Below are 22,755 nucleotides of genomic sequence, written 5' to 3'. Positions count from 1 at the left end.
AATTCAAATTTGTTGTTGTTGTTTGTTTTTTGGTACTGAAGATTGAATCCTGGAGCACTTTACTACTGAGCTATATCCCCAACCCTTTTTTGCTAAATTGCTGGGGTTGATCTCGAACTTTTTTGTTGTTGTAGATGGACACAATACCTTTGTTTATTTTTATGTGGTGCCAGGATAGAACCCAGTGCCTCATGCATGCTAGGCAAGTGCTCTACCACTGAGCCACAATCCCAGCCCCATTGGACTTTTTTTAAAAAAACATTTATTTAGTTGTATATGAACACACGGTATCTTTATTTATTTCTTTGTGGTGCTGAGGATTGAACCCAGCACCTCATGCATGTGAGGAAAGCACTTCACCACTGTGCTACAGCCTCAGCCCCAAGATCTCGAACTTGTGATCCTCCTGCCTCAACACTCCTGAGTCTCTGAGATTATAGATATATGCCAACACTTCCAGCTCAAAAAGTTATTTTTTTTTAGTCTAGTTTACTAATTTAGAATTTTTTTTTTTAAGAGAGAGAGAGAGAGAGAGAGAGAGAGAGAGAATTTTTTTAATATTTTATTTTTTAGTTTTTGGCAGACACAACATCTTTGTTTGCATGTGGTGCTGAGGATCAAACCCGGGCCGCACGCATGCCAGGCGAGCGTGCTACCGCTTGAGCCACATCCCCAGCCCCACTAATTTAGAATTTAAAAAGGCAGAATAAAAGTCTCACTGGCACCTCTGAATCTAACTTCAAATTGGAAGCTTTCAGGTTGTAACACTGGCAGACATGGGAACAGAGGTTTAGATAGAATAATTAAGAAAATGAAATACTCATACATAAGATCTCAGGGATGTATTTTGGATGAAATATTCTCAGAAGTTAGCCTGGAATGAATTAAGAAAAAGTAATTGCATTTTAAAAGTATTCAGATAAAAATTTCAAAATCAACACATCCAAATTTAAAGTATTCTTTTGCCATTCTCACCTACTTCTAGGTCAGCTCCTTTTCTTCAGGCTTTTGTTTTTATTCCAGACTTTAAAGTTTTCAGAGTTGGCTTTTAATCAATCTCTTTTTCTTTGAACATTATTCTAACCAATTTCCAGTCTATAAATTTTCCTTTTAATCATTTGTTTTGATATATCTGACCCTAATTTTACATTTCCACTGCCTCCCCTCTTGTCTAGACCCCCAATACCTCTTACCAATGCTATTAGTATTACAACCTTTTGACATTCTTGCCTAAATCTAGATCTGTCATAATCTAAACACTACTGCCAGAATTGTCATTCTAAAAAGATTACTTCATAATGCACCAATAAAAAAAATACAGGAAAAAAAAGGTTACTTTCCAGCTCCAAAACCTTTTTCACCTTCCTGACATCTACAGGACAAACCCAAACAACAATTACTACTACTACTACCTAATACTTTTTTGTGCTGGGAATGGAACCAAGCTTCTCATGCAGTATAACATTCATAATCTGGTGAACCTAACTCTGCATCAAAGTGTCTGCACCATTTACATGACATTCAGCATCATTCACCCAAAAAAGAAGAGCAATTTTCTTATCCTTGTGCTTTTGCTAATTTTGTTCCCTTCAGCCTTATTTCCCAACCTCTTCATCTACTAAAATTCTGGTTCAAGTCAACTAAAATGAGACCTGTTCTGAGAAGCCTATGCTTCCTCCCCATCCCCACCCTCAACCCCTATTTGGAATTTATCTGAATTAACACTTTATTTTGGTACTTACTCTTTGTATGTATGTATCTTTATGTCATACCTTTACATGAACATGTTTTCTACCCCCATTCTGCAGTTCCTTCAAGGGAGGGAGAGTTTCTTTTTCACTGTCATAGCCCAGTAGCTCAAAACAAAATTAGAGAATGTAAATTTTTAAAATGTTTGTTGGACTGAATACTATTGCCAGATTAATTTTTCTTAAACACCACTAAATGTCATGTTGGTCTTTTTTTTTTTTCCCGGAAATTTTTTTTAGTGACTTCTTTGTTTCCATGAAATTAAATACTTAGTTCTAGGCCTGGTTTTCAGGACCTTCCAGAATTTTCTGCCACATCATACAAAGTTATTTCTCTTAACATATATTTCTGCCATAGTTAAGTCTCACAAACATGTGATAGGCTTTTGAAACTTTCAGAGGAGAAGGATCCTTAATTCTAGTCGAGTTCAATTGATGATTATTTACAATGTTAAAATGAGGTTCAACAGTCATATTTTTCCTAAGAAACCAATCACTCCACCTTATTCTATTAGAAATTCCTTAAACATTTTATCTCGGATTCATACAATTTGGCATTAGTTGCGTACATTTTTGCAACATAACTCAACTAATTAATAAGAATGAAAACTTATTTGTAAAAGTCTTATAGCTCCCTCTTCCCGCCAATACATTACATCATATACAGACAACAGATGCTCAATAAATAATTCAAACCTTATACCCACAGTCAACTTAAAAATGTTTTTCATAGCAGAGAAATTTCAGTGATTGCCCAATTACAGTCCTACTGTCCTACTACTTATAGTGCCAGTGTGATCATTTAAAACAGAAGTTAGCAAGCTCTAGCCTGTGGCATATTTTTGCAAATGAAGTTTTCTTGGCACACAGCCACACCCATTCATTTACCTTTTGTCTATGGCTGCTTTCACACTACAATAGCCCAGTGCTCACAACAGATATCCTACAGTCCACTGGCTCTTTATAGAAAAAGCTTTCCAGTCCTTGATTAAGTAGGAAAAGGTCTGTGGATAACCAAAGCAATCTAACTTTTCAGAATTTTGGGTGGGGGGCTTAGGGGGTTGTTTTGGGTACATAAGAAGAAATGAAGATGTGTGGATGGCAACAAAAAGCAGGGTAATAGCTGGGGGAATATTCTCCAAGATCTAGTCTAATGGCTTATTTAACTATTTTCAGTTATCTATTTGAATACACAATTCCTGATAATATGGATAATTAAGAGTTGATTATATAATCAAATGAAAACCTAATTTACCCAGTGATGAAAAGTCAAGCCACTCATAATGACTTATAATAATCTTGCAGTGAGCATCTTGTTCAAGCTTGGATGGTATAACAGAGTCTGAACCTGTTTAAATAGACATCTATTTTAAGTAAAATACTATTTCTAAAACTAGAAGTAACATTTTCCACCTATGCCATTCTTCACTGGGAGAATGCAAAGAACTTTGTGACTGGGATAATCTTATCATTTTAGTAAAGCAGATAATTATAACCTTGATTTTGAACCCATTTTAAAAATGGAATCAATTGCTCATCATCATATAGAATGGCAAGAAAAAAAAATCTTGGGACCAATTTCTACCAACTAGTTGCAAACACCATATAGTGAGCTTTACTGATAAGTTAATAACCAGATTAATGCTTTTCTCAACTTGTTATGAGACTTGGAGCCAATTACTGCCTCCAAATACACATGATTTGCAATATTCAAAAATAGTAACAATTATTCCTTTACAAGGTTAAAAGGTAATTTAGCTACCTGAATAAAATCATTCAAACTCTTCAATGAAAGTGGGTGTGTGTACACCATGTGTATGTGTGTACGCACATGCATCTAAACAATTTTAATTAATCCTTCTAGAATACAATGAGAAAATTTAGATTATTTAAGTTCAGAAGCTGACTGAAAAATCCTATTAAAGGACTAGCTTTGGGGAAAATCTAAAGGGTCCTCATAAGGTAATATTCTCTGCATGTTTTCATGCACACTACTTCTCTGACACGTTTATCATTTGACATACTCTATTAAACCACAGCCACATCAAAGCCTCCCTATATACTGCTAAACTTCATCAGATCCACCAGTTAAAGCTTTCAAGGAGTGCTAATTTCTAGTGATATACTAATCCTTGTACAGTGCTAGGAACCAGACAGAATGGAAAGCCCTCACTGGAGCAACCAAACAGGACTTCCATTAGTATTGCTTTACTCCCTGAGACAGAAGTAAAAAACTGTCAAGTCGATTTCTCCCCCTGCTACATTGTCCAACACTAATTATAAAACACTACAGATGCAGCCTTTCTCAAAATGCAAAGGGACTGTGTATATTTGCAAAGAACAACTATTTTTTATGCTTCCAAATTCTTAATCCTGTTTGGAGCTGTCAGTGGGGGTTAATGGAAGCCTTGGATAGGAGAATTCCAATCTGGTTGGCAGATGGATAGGTTGGTTATAGCTGCATAACTATGTCTTGCCTGCAGGCACAATTCAGAACACTGTTAAAGCAATATAAAGTCTCTGTCAAGCTGAACCATTTGGATCAGTAGCAAGGAGAAATAATAATAAAAAAGAAGTTCATTTCTGGGCCTTGTGCATTTATGCTAGTATGCAGAAACTGATTAATTGTCATAGTGTGCTGGTCTTCTATACCTCAGATTTCTACTTCTAGAGTAGATTTTGCATGCTAATATAATCATTCTCCCTCTTGAGACATTAGCAAATAATCAAATGAAAAACAGGATCATAATTTACTGAGATTCGAGCAATTCTCTATGCAAATTTGACTTGTTATTGCTGCTGCCTCGTTAATCTGAATGCCTTTGACAAACTCCTTTGATTTATGAACTCGTGACAACTCCAATGTGTATATATTTTGCTAGATTGACATTATCATTAAGAGTGGGTGGACTGAGCTCACATGAATGGCTGATTTTACTCGCTGGTGTCTGCTGCTCAACAGCTGAGCATCTCCTCCTCACAAAGCCCCTGAGCGGCAGGCTCTTCCCATCTTCCCATCCATTCATCATCTCGATGTTAATTGGCCCAGGCTTTAAGCAAATTTTCAACACGATTTAAAGGCACGATGACACTGATTACTGACCCTCTGCCATACGGTGCCTATTGATTAACCTGACAGAGATGATGAGCTTGAGGGAAGCTAGGTGTGTGGGGACCTCAAGGGGAAAAATATATTGTCTATGCAGGCAAACACTTGTCATTACCTCATGAGCCAGAATTTGCACAGCACACATTCTTAAAACACACTACTGCTTTAACACCTACAGCTAACACAGAAAGTGCTTTCTGTATTCAGAGATATTACAGATATGTCATGTCAAAGCACATGACACATTCAGTATTTAGAAGAACTCCCTAGATAGATGTCTGCCTTTCAACCAATTATGCTTGTGCTAGCTGATGTATATATTTTAGTTTAAATTAGAAGAAAATATTATTGGGTAGCCTGGTAGCGTTATAACATATCAGAAAACAATAAGAATGGGAGAACAAATTATATTCTTGAAAATAGAGGAATGAAGAAAGGAAGGATTAAAATTATCATCCCAATACTCCTATAACAAGCTGCCATTCCACAATTAAAAGAAGAGAGACTCTTTTAAAAGAGAAAGAAAACATCAGCTGGATTTTACCAATTTTATTTTTGTTCTTTTAATACTGCTACCTGATTCAACTGCTAAACTATTCCCAATACAGAAATTACCAAATAAATATTATTAAATAAAGCAATTAATATCTTAAGTCCAACAAACATACCCCTTAAATTGTTGCTTGCCCATATTCAGTAACTGTTGTACAAACTGTTTACTTAGGGAAACTGTGCAGGATCTTCGAAGATAAGCTTCACAAAACCCAAATACTTCATTATTAAGACAAGGAAATATGAAAATTCATAATTAATAGTTACTGATCACATACATTAATAACAAATGAAACCTGCTTTAAGATATTACTAGGTCTGTAAATTTATACAAGCAAAGTCATGCAGTACACCACAGGAATCAGACAAAAACCATCTTTAAATAGGGACAGTTATTATTTAAAACAAAAACAAAAAATATCCTTCCCTCTGGCCACACATATCACCTTGTTTACTTACGAGTCCTGGGGGTACAGCCAATACACAATTTTATACACGGAGATTTTGAAGCAGCACTAACAGTTATTTTAAAGCTAAAATAATAGAAAACTGAACAACAGCCCAGCTGTAGTCCCTATTACAGTGACATGGGCTGTTAATGTAAGAGATCAAATGTTTTTCAAGTCAAACAGCATTGGTGCCTGTTATACTGGAACATGAAGCTTACTCCCTAAAAGCCTGCCTCCTGCTCTTTTAAGATAAACAAGCTCAACTAAGCACTGAGATGCTCTGATAAGAAGGACAGAAAAGATGAACTGCACCAGGGAATGACAAGGCTAGGGAGTGACAAGGCTTGGGCATGACAAGGCAGGGGTAAAAGCAGTATTGCTTTTGTTAATTTCAAGTCATAAAAAAAAACATCAAAATACAACATTTTAATATTTTTCCATTAAAGTCTACCTGCAAGAGAAAGGTGAATTTGCAACAATAAATATAGGAATCCCACTAAAAGAGTTAAAACAGTTATCTGTGTTTTGTGAAGAGGAGAGATTGCACAGCTGTCTGAACATATTCAGCTTTGTGACTTCTTAATCAAAGATTTGAACAACAATTTAGAATGACTCTGAGTATATAAAAGTGTTTGTAATTATGTTAATATGCTCCGCATCAGAAGCAATAGTCTATTGAAACTCTAAAGGTTTTAGCTCTAAATACTTGATTTATTTTATTTTATTATTTATTTATTTATTTATTTTTCGGTGGACACAACATCTTTGTTTGTATGTGGTGCTGAAGATCGAACCCGGGCCGCACGCATGCCAGGCGAGCGCGCTACCACTTGAGCCACATCCCCAGCCCCTAAATACTTGATTTAAAAATAAAAAACTTCTAATGTATTCTTTCAACTATGGTCAAACTTTTTTTTTTTTTTTTACATTTTATGACATGTATTATTTATTTATTTTACATTTTATTCTGGTTTTACATGATGATGCAGTCACCAAACCACATCTATTTATATGAACATCAAGAATGTTTTTCCCCTTCAAGATGTCATTTATATATTTAAGAAAGATCCTTTGATGCCACAATTTTCTTTGCTGCCCAGTCTAGAAAATATTTCATCCAGGGTTCCTGATATAGTTCTCTGTGAATTAAGAGGCAAACATTTGCTTCTACTAATAAGGACATCTGGTTATTTTTGTAACTCAAAGACATCTGCATTATGTAGATCTTTCAAATTTCTCAAAATCGGCTTGAGAACTATAGAACCCTTAGGATATGTGCCAAAATCTTTTTCCCTCCCCTAATGAATTGTTTCTCCTGTCATCATTGTTCCTGAGGGTTTTTTGTTTTTTTTTTTTTTTTAATTTTAATATTTATTTTTTAGTTTTCAGTGGACACAACATCTTTTTTTGTATGTGGTGCTGAGGATCGAACCCGGACAGCACACATGCCAGGCGAGCGCACTACCGCTTGAGCCACATCCCCAGCCCTGTTCCTGAGGGTTTTTTTTCCCCCTAAATGATTTCTTCACCTTAGATATCTACCTCACTTTGGTATCACCATTTTATTACAATTCAATAATATCTTGAAAGAAAATCAAGTTTCTTTAACTTGATAAACTGTAATATCTTCTAATGTCTATCATTTCAGAATAAAAATAAAACCATTAAGTACATTTCTGAAAATCAGACTGGGCTAGGTTAAGATTTGTGTTTAGGTTTATATTTCTATTGGAAACTGCCCCTTATTTAATCATTATTTTTTCCTATATTATTAACAAAGTATTATTCTAGTGTCTTGTTATTATCCTGTAGCCTTTTTCCACTAATTATAATCTTATTGTCTTTTCAGGTCTTTAATATTATTACAAATACCATTCCCTTTACCGATTCTTATAAATTTTGGGTTCCCAAGGTTGAAACACATGGCCCAATATGTCTTGAAGTGATGCTTTAATGAACACACACACACAAATCCCAATTTTTCTGCCTAGTTTTCCTCTTAAAATACTAAGCAGACTAACTAGATAGTAAGGATACTTGAGTTTAATTTATGACTTTTGCTTTTACTGTAAATCCTATTTTCTCATTTTCTGCTCATTTCCACTACAGAAATTAAAAAAAAAAAAAAAGAAAAACCTAGAATGAAGGGAAAAAAACTTAAAAAAAAAAACAAAACAGAAAACTAACATAACTCACTTTGACTACATTCTTCATAGGTCTCTAAGTAACCATACACCAAGGTAGTACTGGCCTAAAAAATTTAAAATTTAAGTGAGAAGACTTCTATTTCCAAGGAGTCAAAGGTCATATACACAGATTCATGTCTTCAATATTTCATTTGTTAATCTTATCAAGCAACAAAATGAAAATAAGACCAAATCAGATTAACTTGGAGTTTTACCAGGAACAGTTTGATAGATTTATTTGGGAAGATGGGCTAATTTTACTGCCCTGGGGATAAACAATCTTGTAGAATTTCATTGTTGTTTAAAACAATGATCTTTGATGGATAAGAGATTTAAAAAAATTTTTCTTTTTCTTCAATAGAATGGATGTTTTCCCCTACTATAAATGGTTTCTACTTAGAGGATATGTTTGTTTATTTGTTTGTTCTAACAAAATTATTTTTATTAAGCCTATAGTCTCATATTAATGGAATGCTAGAGAATGGCTGTATACCTCTAATTTCCCATTTTGCTAACTATGCAAAATTTTGTTTGCATTTCTGACATTCTACAATTATATTATGCTATCATTACTTTCCAAACCATAGCTGTCTTCAATCTAAAGAATCACAAGGAATCTTCTTTCTCTGAATTATCATATAATCCACCACAATTATCAAAAGCAAGTTCTATCAGTAGGAATAAAAATTCTTTGAAAATATTAATGATCCTTTGTTGATTAAAGAAAGATAAATGAGAAACATTAATTCAAATGTTTTGAGTTATTCTGCCTTTGATCAGCACCTCAATTTTAATATGGCCATTCAATTTAATTTAATAATCACTTTAGTACTGAAATTTAAATGCTAAAATTGATCAATGTGCTAATTTTAATCCATAATCTTTTAATAAAATCTGTTATTAGGGGGCTGGGGATGTGGCTCAAGCAGTAGCATGCTCGCCTGGCATGCGCAAGGCACTGGGTTCGATCCTCAGCAACCACATAAAAATAGAATAAAGATGTTGTATCCACCGAAAACTAAAAATAAATAAATAAATATTAAAAAATTCTCTCTCTCTAAAAAAAAAATCTGTTATTAGCTATCATCAACAGCATTTTATTGTTTTATGGGAATGAAAAATTGTTTCATTAACTTCAGAGTTTGATAATGGATGACTGGTTTGAAAGATATCAAACATTAATTTTAATACCGTAGTATTTGTTCTTGCAGTACAAAAATTGTAAATTTTGTAATAGCCAACTTTGGAATTGGTTTTCCTGCCAAAATTCTTGCTTATGGAAATCAATGTATATCTTTTGCTCCTACAGGCAAAAGAAGAAATGATTGACTTCAAAATCAGTTGCCTATAACTGACAGCTGTACAAAGGACAATCTGGGTAGTGGTCAGTAAAGAAAGTACAGTCTTTTCTAAATGCCAGTGGTTCCCAACATCTCCTTTTCTTCTGTGTGGAATGAAGTCTGAGAGCACTGACTGGTGGGTCATTCGACTCACAAGGGCCTGGAAAGTTTTCAAGAATAACAGAGGTCATGTAATTGCCAAAAGAGCATTAGCCACTCAATCATAATGGATAATTAAATGACCTACATGATTCCTGAAATAGCTGCTCTATATTTGGTCTATTACTTGCGTCCCTCAAGATAAGCTACTCGTCTGGTCTGCCTTGACCTGCAAAGTCCAACCTGTGCCTGAAAACTAGCTGCATGCTGCTATTGCTTTGTAACCCCCACCCCCACCCCAGTAGTCATGCCCCAGACTATGCTTTCAAGAGGACACACATAAAAAAATCAATCTTGTATCCTTTCCCCTATTGTGCTCTCTGGAATACAAATCACATGACTAAAGCCAAGAAAAAAATTAGTAAATTCCTAGTTAGATCTTTGTGAGACAGAAGAAAGAAACCAAGATCTATAGGAAAGGAAAAGTCACAATAATTTTTTAAAAGTTTTGTTCATATGACTTCAAAGAATTTTACATTTGATTATAAATCTAGTCAGGGTTCTGTGTTTTCGTTTTTTGTGGGCACCAAGTCATTAAAACTTCAATTGCCTGGACTGCATTTTTGATAGTGAGGGCTATCCTGGTCTAGTTCTTCAGTCCATATACAAAGCAAACTGCCTCTCAACAAGCTGAAATATACATGGCGCCAACTGTTTATATAATAGCAGTAGGAAAAGGAGCAAGACTTTCACTTCAAATTTTCATTTCTTTGAATAGTTTAATTCAACAGTCTCACTACATTATTTGATTAGATAATACAACCAAATAGCAGCCAGCTGCATGAAATAACTAAAATGTACTAGAGAATTTGCTACTTTAAGGGGAAAAGGTTTTTCACCTATGGCCCTAGAGGTAACTGCTCATCCAGCAAACACTACAGAAAGAGGCAAGAGACAAGCAACCCAACACAGCCTACAATAATGGCAAGGGACAGGGATGTGAGGGACAAAGGAGTTCACATTTAGAATACCTTGGAGGTTAGTAGATTTTTCCGGTTCCATAGGAAATTACGTAGCTTGAGGCTACCAACTACTTTGATCTCTTACTAGTACATGAATGGCTTATTAAACCTAGAACATATCTGTTTTAGTTAACTTCTGGGCAGGGAGGGGTTAGAGGGGGAGAAGAGAACAAAATGTACTTAAATGCTGAATTTTTTCTCCAGGCTGAATGCCTTTCATCCAATAAGACATTCAAAGCAGTGACCCAGCAAATGGACTGAAAAAGCAATCTTCCGTCCCAGTGCCACATTATCATTCCTATTCAGTATTCTCCATGAGATATCTCAATCAGCTGTGTGTAAGTGACAACGCAGCCCATTGCTGGGTTAATTAAACATTTGACTTTAACACCCTCCCCGTCATTAAGCAAATAAAAACAGATAATTCAAACTGCACTTCATCCTCAGGGTACACAACACACATGTCAAAATTAAGAGAGTCCAAGGCCTCTGGGGAATTCTGCTGGGGCTATAATCAGTTTAAATCTTATCTGGTTTATCAATTATTCTATTGATTAAACCAAAGCGATTATATACAACTCCTCTGCCACATGGGATTGATGTCAGCAGAGCAAGAAAATAACTCCAGGAGGTTCCAAACTGATTTAAAAAGGGACCAACAGACAGACCAATAATAGTCGATTATTACATGCCAGTGATCCATATACTGAAGAGTTGATTCTTAGTTTCAGGCGGGTGAAGTGAACTGTTTCCAATCACTATGTCCTTCCGCTATACCTTACAGTTGGCTTGAGTAAATTTATGTCATGGAAGATCAACATATTTTCTACTGATTTAAACAGAAGCTAGCATGCTCAGTAGTTGAGACATATTTTATAGATACTGACTCTTAGCTCTAACAGAGAGAAATTCAAACAGGGAAAACTAAAACCTTTTTCTTTTCTTACCTATATGCATGTGACCAGTAACACGCAGGTATAAAAGGAATATACTTGAGGGCAAATTCTCCTAAAAATAAAGCTTCATCCTGCCACTCCAGTTCTAAATCACCATACTTCTGAAAAACAGAACCTAAGAAATCACAAAAACCTTACCACAAATACAGTCAAGACTTCTTTTATTAATTCCAAGGGCAAACATCTTCAAAGCTATTAATAATGCTGAAAATATAGAGCTGTATCTTCAAATGAAATGTTGATATTGAAACTGTAAAATATCGAGTTTCTACCAGAAAATTTTAACCACAATTTAGATACCCTCCTGCCCAATTCATCGTGAAATATCTTTCAAGTGTCTAGAACCCTTATCACCTCAAGGCCATGCCCTTCTATATATGAGAAGAACACTAATAAAACCTACTAAGAAAAGTGGGGCGGGGGAGCTTGAGACTACTCCACGTCTGAAATCTGTGTACTCCTAGCCATGTTCTTCAGGAAGGAAATTTGTTCACTGCTATGTTGTGCATTCAACCATAATTTTAACTTATCTTCTTCAGATTTTTTTGTTTTCAGGCAGACTAAGTAAGAAACCTACATTAGCATGCTGTATTATACACTCACCACTAGAAATACTGAGGGTGCTATTTGTAATTGTATTCTTTTTAAGAGGTTTGTTCTCTGCAGCTGTTTTCTGCTTGCAGTGTATTTTGTGTAATCAGCACATCATCATAAATACATTGGCTGTTCCCCTGAGGGTAGCTGTCAGTGTTTAATTTACAGAACAACCTGGCCAATGTGAATTTTAACACTACAGCACTATGGCAAGGAGTTACCACACTCTGAGAAAAACAGGTTTCTATGAATTTTTATATCAAGAGCTAGTCCCAGGACAATTTAGGTTCTAGAAATAGACTGCTTAAAGAAGTATTTTATACCTTGTATGCAATAGACTCTTTCCCACTGACAGCCTTAGAAGAAGCCCCAAACCACAAGTAGGCACTACTTGGGGAGACAAGGATTGAAAAAAAATCTATGATCTACCAATAGGAGGCATTGTAACAAATGTTACTCACCCTTCTTTAATCTACATGTAGAGGTATCAGAATCATCACTGCTCCTTTGGAAGTGTAAAGGTAGAAAGGAAAACCATTTAAGAAACAGAGTACTCTAAAATATGTGTAGCAGTCTTTTCAGTTGAGATGCGCTGTAAGTGACATGAACACAAGTATATACTACTTTCCTAGGGCTGCTATTAAACCACATCTCTAGGGAATGAAATCAATAGTAATTAATAATAGTATTTCCCCCCAAATCATATGCATAGTGACTAATACAAAAGTTTTCCAAAAATGGCTAATAAATAACTAAAAGCTACTTGAGAATAGTATCTGAATCTTAATTTATGCCCAATACTTTGTAGTACCTGATACACAGAAGGTACTCTGTACATGATTGAATAGAGGTGTAGTTAGTTTTCAAAAGCCATGTTATTTGCAAAGCTTCAGATCTATGTGATGTCAAAAGCATTTTCTAACTCAGTAATATGTCCTTAAGGCTGATATAAAAAGTGCATATAATTTGAATAAAAGCTATTTGTACAAGAGACCTAAAAAGCTTAATCTTACAATAAAAAATAAATTCAGCCAAAATATTGGTATATTCAAATAGTAAAGATCACAAAAAATTACAACTTCTATACTTTATACTTGTTTCTTTCATGTAATAAAATTGAGAGAGATAATTTTAAATGCTCAGCCAGGCAACCAACAGCACTTTTCTATTATTGAATGATAGTATATGCATTCTATAAATCAAGCATTTTATACGCGCGCGCGCACACACACACACACACACACACACACACACACACATATACATATGTATTTTTCTGTTAAGGCTATTTTGCAAGTTAAAATGCCTAAAATTAAAATGAAAGAAAATATAGTTCATGTGATTTGTCCTCGGTGTATTTGCTTTTAGTAAATTATATAGAATTATATGTTCATGTTTTTAAAAATCAATAAATTGTAACTAACACTCAAAATAGAACTATCTATGTTCCAGCTATACCATTCCTTGGTATTTATTCAAAAGAATTAAAGTCAGCATACTTTAGAGATACATGTGCACCCAAGTTTATCACAGCATAATTCACAATAGCCAAGTTACAGAATCAACCTAGGTATCCATCAATTGATGAATAAAAGAAGTTTTATTCAGCCACAAGGAAGAACAAAATTGTGTCATTTGTAGGAAAATGGATAGAACTAGAAAGCATCCATGTCAAGTGGAATAAGCCAGACTCATAAAGACAGTATTGTATGTTTTCTCTCATATATAAAAGCCAGTGGAAAAAGGAGAAAAACAAAACAAAACAAAAAAGGGGATGTCATGAAAGCAGAAAGGAGACCAACAAGGTGGAGGAGAAAACAGAGAGGGAGGAGAGGCAGGTAAGGAGAGTTACTGAGGAGTAAAATTAATCAAACAATGTTATAGGCGGGTACCAATACAATACAATGAAATCTGCCATTCTGCATAATTAATATGCACCAATAAAGAAATTGTGATTAAGAGATTCTTTTTGTTAAAAAAAAAAAAAGGGAACAAACTTACCTAGTTTATTTTGGAGGTTTTCAAACTTGTGCAAATTTGTAGTAAAATTAAAAGTTCCAACTATTAAAACAGAAATAGAACTCACTCTGATACTGTCATCATTAAATTTTTTTTCTGTAACAATTTTTCATCTTATGTAAGCAAAATTAAATACATAACAAAATCTCATAATGCTTTTAAAATTGACTGACCTCAATTTCTGACAACCAAAAAGAGGGTCTATTTAAGAATTCATTCTTTGTATAATGCTAAGACATTTCAAAAATGCAATTGCTTTTTACATTTATGTTACATTAAAGGCACAATGAGAAAGAATTATTATACCCATTATTAATTTTAATTTTTTAGCTAATAAAGATTAGAAATTTTTAATTTGGTTTAATATATGCAACTTAGTACTTAATATTTCATTAAAAACTTTATGCTTAATAAAACATATCATTTTTCATGAAGAAGTTCATCACAATCTTTCCTTTTCAATTTAAAAATCACAAAAATGTACCCTAGGACCATTTGAGCTACTGTGGACGGGGTTAGACTGAGGTCATACTAGATCAGATGACTGCATTCTCCTCCCTAGAGACCATGTAGTAGTTCCATAGGCTGCCATTAGATAGCAGCACAGTACACACCATCAGTCATGTCTCTCACAATCTTTCCTGTTAAGGTTGGAATTATCTGTTTTACACACACACACACACACACACTCTCTCTCTCTCTCTCTCTCTCTCTCTCTCTCTCTCTAATTCAATTAGTGCAGTCGGCAACTCCAGAAAAGAGTAATTCAATTAGTGCATTGTGGAGCTCTACAATACCTCTAAGCAGATGTTCACCATCTTCAGGAACTGGAGCTAGGTTTAAAATACCTATACCACTCAGATATTCTACTACATCATGTCATTTGTCAAAGTGCTTACCTATGCCTTTTTGGCAAAAAAAGAAAAAAAAAAATCAGGAAACAAACACAGGCTATGTTTCTAGAAATTTTTCTATCACCCAAATCAAAGACGTATGTGCAGTATTAAATTATATTATCCATGGGCTGGGGTTGTGGCCCAGAGGTAGAGCGCTTGCCTAGCATGCATGAGGCACTGGGTTCAATCCTCAGCACTACCTAAAAATAAAGATATTGTGTCCACCTATAACTAAAAAATAAATATTTTTTTAAAACTTACATTATCCAAATGATGTTCCAAATAAAATGCATCTATCTACACTGTGTTCTATATTATCATATAATTTTTACACACTAGCATATTGCACTTTCTTTTTTTTGGGGGGGGGGAGGGGCACAGTCGTAGGGATGGAAAACCAGGACCTCATGTAATGTTCCACCACTGAGTTACAGCCCCAGCCCTTACTGTATACTTTTTGTGGCACTATTCCTACTTATGCAGGCCACACTATAATAAGGACAATGTCAAGGTGGGATACACGTACAAGGACAGACACTCAGAATGATATCAACCAAAAAAGAAAGTTACAAAAATAGCATGAATGATTCTTGATATTTTCCAAAGAAACACTAACAGAACCAGAAACACCTACCCTGTAATAAGATATAAGCAACATGATACATAAATACAATTGTCTCTCCATGTCCACAGAAGATTGGTTATGAAACAAACCCCCTCCCCCTCCAGCAGATATAAAAATCTTCAGATGGTCAAGTATCTTGTATTAAATGGCATAGCATTTGTATATAACCTACGTTATCCCCCATATATATTTTTAAGACAATGGAAATCAAATTTATTCTTCCAGGATTCACACTGGTTTGTCAACACTAAGTCAAGCACCTAAATAAAAGAAAGCCTCCCATATACTTTAAACCATCTCTAGATTACTTATAATACATAATTCACTCCATTTTTGTATGATGCATCAAAATGCATTCTGCTGTCTTGTGTAATTTAGTATAATTTTATAGTTACTAGCATTCCATTTATAGTAATATATTTAATATTGCTCAATATTAAATAATTGTTTATGGAATAAAGACAAGAAAAAAAGAAGCCTGTGCATGTTCAGTACACATGTAACCATCAGAGGCTTAACTACATTTCAAATTTGTAACTATATCCCCAAAAGGGGAACCCAAGGATAAGGAAGGCCAACTGTACATGAAAAAGAGAACAATCACTCTATATTGCTACAAAAGGTAGAGTTAGAACTAGTGGGTGAATAAAGTTTAGTTCCTTCTTGAGGGAAAATTTTCCAATTGAACCAACAAAGAATAAAATGAAATGCCTCAAGAAGTTCAGCTCTCTAGTAATGTTGGTGATCAAGTACAGATGGGATGACTTCCACTAACACTTTATAAAGGATTCCTGTGTTATGAAATTTATGTTACTAGATTATTCTGTGATGTCCCTTCCAAAGCTGAGATTCTATGGTTCTATGAATACATTGATTTTTTGCTCATGAGACAAAGCTAGAGTTTAAGTAATAAAGCGAATCACTATAACGGAGGCCTGCCTCACAGTCTCTGGGCTTTTATATAGTTGTACCTCTATAATAACATACCAGGGGAAGAAGAAATTTTGTACAGTTTTACAGTACTAGATTTAGGAGATTCCATAAATTGCATATTTGTCTCATTCCTTAGATAGATAAACTCATGCATCCCTCTTATTCTTACAAGACTGAAAAGAGTGGCTTGTTTTCATTTATCCTGTAGAAATCAGTCAATGAAAAATCAATTTCTAGAAGAATGAAGTTTTGAAAACTCCTCCACACAGACAACACAGTGGGTTCTCAGAGTTTATCTGCAAATACGCATCAATATTTTCGCTTTAAAACTACAGAGCAATACTTAAAAACAACAGCAACCAATTCTTAATATCCTTCCTTTTGGTCTTACTTTCTTTGTTTTTAAAAATTTTTTTTAGTTGTAGATGGACACAATATCTTTATTTATTTTATTTTTATGTGGTGCTGAGGATCCAACTCAGTGCTTCACACATGGGAGGCAGGCGTTCTACCACTGAGCCCCAGCTCTTGGTCTTATTTTCTAAGCGCTCAATTTTTAAGGTCATAATTCTGGATACAAGGGAGCAGTATTTACAAATACTATCTATCTCTTCTCTTTCCAACATAACCTTAAAGGAAGATTTAAGAAATGTCAAGAATGACTGAACCATTTTTTCAGTGCACTTCACTATGTATTCATAACAGACAATAGTTCTTGCCTTTCTCATTTGAAGAAGAGAGGGCTAAACTAAATAACTGTCCTTTAAAACCACTAATAAAAAAAAAGACATACCTTGGACACAAATATTTTTCCATACTTTGGAAGAATTACAAAAGGTCACGCAGTAGAGTAGAGGAAAGTAAACTGGGAGGGAAAAAGAAAAGGGAAGTAATGGAGACTTAAAGAGATCAAATTATATTCCATGCTTTTGTGTCAAAATGAAGCCAGGTGTGATGGTACACACCTGTAATCCCAGCAGCTCAGGAGGATGAGGGAGGATTGTTAGTTCAGAGCCAGCAGCAACTTAGTGAGGTCCTAAAGCAACTCAAGGAGACCAAGTCTCTAAATTAAAGAATAAAAAAAGATTGGGGATGGGGGATGTGGCTCACTAGTTAAGCACCACTGGGTTCAATCTCTGGTACACACACACACACACACACACACATACACAAAAAGAAATCCTAATGTTATGTTCAGCTAAAAAGAACTCCCCCACAAAAAAAAAAAAAAAAAATTGACTTGTAAATTCTATTCTACCCAAATGAAGACAAAGGGACTATATCTATCAATAGTGTTGGGTTCATTGGGGAAAAAAAAAATTGTTTTGAGATATATTGCAACTTAAACAATAGAAACCTCATTCTATTACTAGAAAATATGTTCTAAGAAATAAGTGGTGGCTTTTACAACAAAGATTTTCTGTGCATGAATCATTAAGTTGGACTGATACAAGCATAATGGTTCTTCCATATTACCTATTCATGAACCTTACTATAAATACAAAATGTGCTGGGCACAGTGGTGCACACCTGTAATCCTGAGACAGAAGAATTGCAAGTTCAAAGCCTGCCTCGGCAATTTAGCAAGAATCTCAGCAACTTAGCAAGACCTGTATCAAATTTGAAAATAATAAAAAAGAACCAGGGATGTAGCTCAGTGATAAAGTGCCCCTGGGCTCACCCCAATACCAAAACTAAATAATACAAAATTTGCACATTTTTTTAAACATTACTATTTTAGTCTTTCATAATTTGACCACTTGTCAAAGGCACTGGATAATTAGATCAATAAATAAAATAGCTAGGTTAAATTATCAACAATACTGCATATAGTAGGCTATCAGTTTAACAAATCAGGTCATTGCATCTCCCATCTTTACCTATTACAGCTTTCATAACTTCCTGCCCCCACAAAAGCAGAATTGGGAACTTATGGGGATTCTCTCTTCAATAGGGATTCCATAAACCTCAATATTAAAGTAGTAACCCAACTTTAATCTCCTTTGCCCACACCTCACAGCCTGCATTTATGTTCCAGTGTTAAGTTTATTTGGCTCTATTGGCTCCACTCCTCTTTAACATTGTCCCTTTTTCATGCATTTAAGGCAACTACTCCCAACCCTATCAATGAAAGCAGACACTCGGGGAAGAAAGGAATGAACTGCAAACACCTCAAACAAGAAAGGTTGCTTAAAAAACCAAGTGTCACATTCTGACAGTTCAATATTTCATAGCCTATACAAGGAATGTGCAACAACACTGCAACTTTAAATCTTTTCCTCTATGTCAGTCTCTCTTTCTCTCATTGTAATGCCAAAGGGAACAGCAATCAGAGTGGAGATGTTCAACGTGATAGAGGTCAGGACACCATCGGATCAACGTACCAGAAACACGACCTTGTTTATTTTTTTTTCCACAGTATTATTGTTTACAGGGTGCTTTGCTCGTGTACCTTGTGGTTCTTAGCTAAAAGATGAAATTACAGCCCAGGATGAAGCGCTCAGGCACACATCCAATTTGTGTTTCCATCTCAGAAAACAAAAAGCTTCTAAGGCCCTCAGGCTGCCATTCAAACTTGGAGGCTGACATTTTTAACAGCATGAACCAGAGACTGGCAGAGAGAATGATCTAATGCATTTCTGACTTGTCAATCAAAGATCTCACCTCTGCTGTCTTGTAAACAGTTGGGGGCCATCTAACTACATTCATAAACCTAGGGAGAGCTTACTGCCAGCTGGGGTGCTGGAGCCTCATGCTCTGGCTTCTATTCACCAAAATCATGATTCAGTTTTATAATCTCACTGTAAATAGTCCATAGGCACATTTCCAGTACCGTTGGAACAGAACCAGAGTAGGGAATACAAAAAAGATTTTGGTCAAATTCTGTGTTATTTTCAAGCTGTTGGAATCCTGTACCCATTTTATCCTCATTTTGCCAATTCCCCTCAAAAGACTGTACAATGCTGAAGTTGAAGTGCTTAAAAAACAAACAAACAAACAAACAAACAAACAAAAAAACACAATGACCTGCCAATTTAAAAATCTAGGGGAAATATACTATACTAACATTATATTAGAAATTTCCCTTATCCCTTATGGTTTATTACTAGTGAAGAAATTGGTACTCTCCAAAACAATAGTTCATGTACAAACTACAATGACCAACAGCAACTCTAAGTGTGACACCACACACACACACACACACACACACACACGGGGTTCCCCCCCACCTTCTGGTACTAGGAATTAAACTAAACCCAGGGGCACTTAACCACTGAATCACATCCCTGGCCCTTTTTACCTTTTATTTTGAGGCAGCATCTCACACTAAGTTGCTCAGGACCTCTTTGAGTTGTGGAGGCTGGCTTTGAACTTGCAATCCTCCTACCTCAACCTTTGGAGCCACTGGAGTTACAGGTGTGTGCCGCTGCACCAGGCAGTAATTATATTTAATAAAGCTAATCATATGCTTACTCAAATATAAAAACTTGTAGTGTTTATACACAAAAGCTTTATATTTACTAGTTTAAAACTAATGTGTGTGTGGAGGGCATATGACACGAAAAAGTGTGATTACTTATCCCTCTACTCTTTCTCTTCTGTTTATGGCTATCCAGTCTAACACACCAAAAAATTAGATCCAGTCAGGTTAAGACTTGAACTTGCTCATGGATCATGTATGCAAATGAATACTTCATGATAATTTTACAAGGCATGGAATTCCAACTTAATTCATACCAAGTCACAGATACTAGATTTGCAACAAAGGTCTAGAGGATTTGAATGGACACCTGAGAACTTTAAAAGTCAGATGAGAGACAACTCAGCAGGAGAAGGTACACTGCAAAGTCCCATTTCATCATGATGTACTCAGGCCCAAATAACAATTTCAAAATATAATAGACTTGATCTCCAGATGACTAGGTAAGAGAATATAGAAAAGATCAAAATTTCTCAACATGATTCTCAAGAAAAACAAAACTCACATGTATCAGCTCCCAATAGTGAAATACTACAATTTCTTTTTTAGTTTGTGTAATTTTTGTTTTAAAAATTTTTTTGTTATTTTTAGATATATATGATGGTAGAAGATATTTTGATATATCATACATACATGGAGTATAACTTCCCATTTTTGTGGTTGTACATGATGTGGAGTTATACTAGTTGTAGAAATACTACAATTTCATAGAGGTTTCTGTAGCTTAAAAAAAAAAAGTCAAGAAATTGGTCTTTGTTTTAAATAAACCATACTTAAATAACCTGACTTAAATGACAAGGGCCAGTCACAGTGGAACATGCCTATAATACCAGCTATTTGGAAGGCTGAGACAGAAGTATTCTGAGTTTGAGGCCAGTCTGGTGGACAACTTAGAACTTAGAAAAATTAAAACACAAATAAAAAGAACTGGAGAATGTCGATCAAGGGTAGAGAGCTCCTGGGTTCAATCTCTAGTACCACAAAAATAAACAAATAAGAAGGGAGTTTTCTAAATACTGTCCATCTACCAAGATTCTACATATTGGCAGTCCACATAAAATACCAAAGTCTAGAAATCAACGTAAGGAAGGATAGCAAAACATAAAACACTACCACATAAAGCAAAATAAGAGTGAAAGAAGGTTCAAATGGTTGTGGCAGTCATACAACCACCAATAATGATTCTTGAATAGCACAAAAAGAACTTCTATAGTACCATAGCCTCTGCTCAGTCAATACAAAGATGGCAATAACAAGAAATCTTGGAATATGAAGAAAGTAATATGTACCTCTCCAGAAGATACAGGTAAGTCTTAACTGCCCACAGCAAGAATCTGTCTTATAAGATAAGGCATCCACAGAGACTCCCATCATCCTCTTAAAGTTCTCATCAATTCTATTCTTCTGGTTTGTGCTGCTTGCACTGGGGCAATTTCAGGCCCCCTAGGGTACCAGCACTCTCCCTTCTGCTATTAAAGGTTATGTTGAAGTTAGGGCAATTAGGGAAAGTCCAACATGATTCAACATAAACAAATAAGCAATAAACCCCTTTGTGAAGATTTTTAACTATTCAGATCTATTCAAGAAGAACAAAAAAATTAAGGAAATCTGATTGCCTCACAATGATTTGATTTACTCTAAACATTAGATAATATCATGTCTGTAGGTGAACATTAACTTTTTCACAGGCACATCAAAATAATAATAAAGGAAATATTATTATTTAAATAATTAGAGTATTTAAATAATCAACAAGCATCTGGAAAGACAAGTCAGTGCAAGATGTCATCTCTATAACACAGACTCTTTTCAGGACAAGATAAAAAAATGTAGATTTAAAATGTAGGTTCTACTTTTCTCACTGAAAATGTATAAAAAATAAACTGAGGGGTCTGGGGCTGTAGCTCAGTGGTAGCTTAGCATGGTTGAGGCACTGGGTTCAATCCTCAGAACCACGTAAAAATAAACAAACAAAATAAAGGCATTCTGTCCATCTACAATTACAAAAATAAAAAATAAGTAAATAAACTGAAAATGGATTTCAATGTTAGATAAAATGTTTTAAAATCAAAAATTACACTTTATTTTTAAGGCATAATCTTCAATAATATATTTCTAACACTTTGTATGTGTGCTTTAATTTTGTGCCTAACGAAGGCTAGAGGGTCACTTTCTGTGTACTCAGTGATTCCTATCTTTTCTGTAGACTGTTCCTTATTACTATCAGCATTTTAGTTTTCCCAGTGTCTGTTCTTTTATAGAGCAAGGGTAAGATGCAATAAAATAGTCAAATAATTACACAAACATGCACTGCTATAAAGATAAAGATGTGACATCACAAACTGAACTGTTAGCTGGCTGTGGCAAAACTTAATAATTTGAAATGTGCACATTTATCAACAAGAGTCAGAATTTGATATACAGAATCCATTTCAGATCCCAGTGGCTCAGGAGGCTGAGGCAGAAGGATCATGAGTTCAAAGTCAGCCTCAGCAACAGTGAGGTGCTAAGCAACTCAGTGAGACTCTAAATAAAATACAAAATAGGGCTGGGGATGTGGCTCAGTGGTTGAGTGCTCCTGAGATCAACCCCTGGTACCCACCCCACCCCAGCCCCGCCAAAAAAGAATCCAATTCAGAGGGACCATCTTGGCTTACATAAAAGCCAACTGTATATAATTTGAAGGCTGCCCACAAATTAGACTGGTTTTCTCTTTTCTGTGAAAATGTGTGGTCTTTGGAATGAT

The 22,755-nt window shown here is 35.1% G+C and overlaps 1 protein-coding gene across 9 annotated transcripts in view; it reads right to left on the bottom strand.

Moving 5' to 3' along the window:
* Positions 1-22,755, bottom strand: part of Btrc (beta-transducin repeat containing E3 ubiquitin protein ligase) — a 193,417-nt gene that overhangs the window by 92,593 nt on the left and 78,069 nt on the right. Inside the window, exon 1 of one of the 9 annotated variants that reach the window (XM_048807194.1) lies at positions 12,517-12,535. The exons of the other annotated variants lie outside the window; for them this stretch is intronic. The gene's annotated coding sequence lies outside the window, so the exon portion shown is untranslated. Of the gene's footprint in view, positions 1-12,516; positions 12,536-22,755 lie in introns of those variants that run through there. 9 annotated transcript variants of the gene reach the window in all.

Source organism: Marmota marmota, unplaced genomic scaffold (assembly GCF_001458135.2).
Source record: "Marmota marmota marmota unplaced genomic scaffold, marMar, whole genome shotgun sequence".
NCBI lineage: Eukaryota > Metazoa > Chordata > Mammalia > Rodentia > Sciuridae > Marmota > Marmota marmota.
This window is presented reverse-complemented; position numbering and strand designations above follow the sequence as displayed.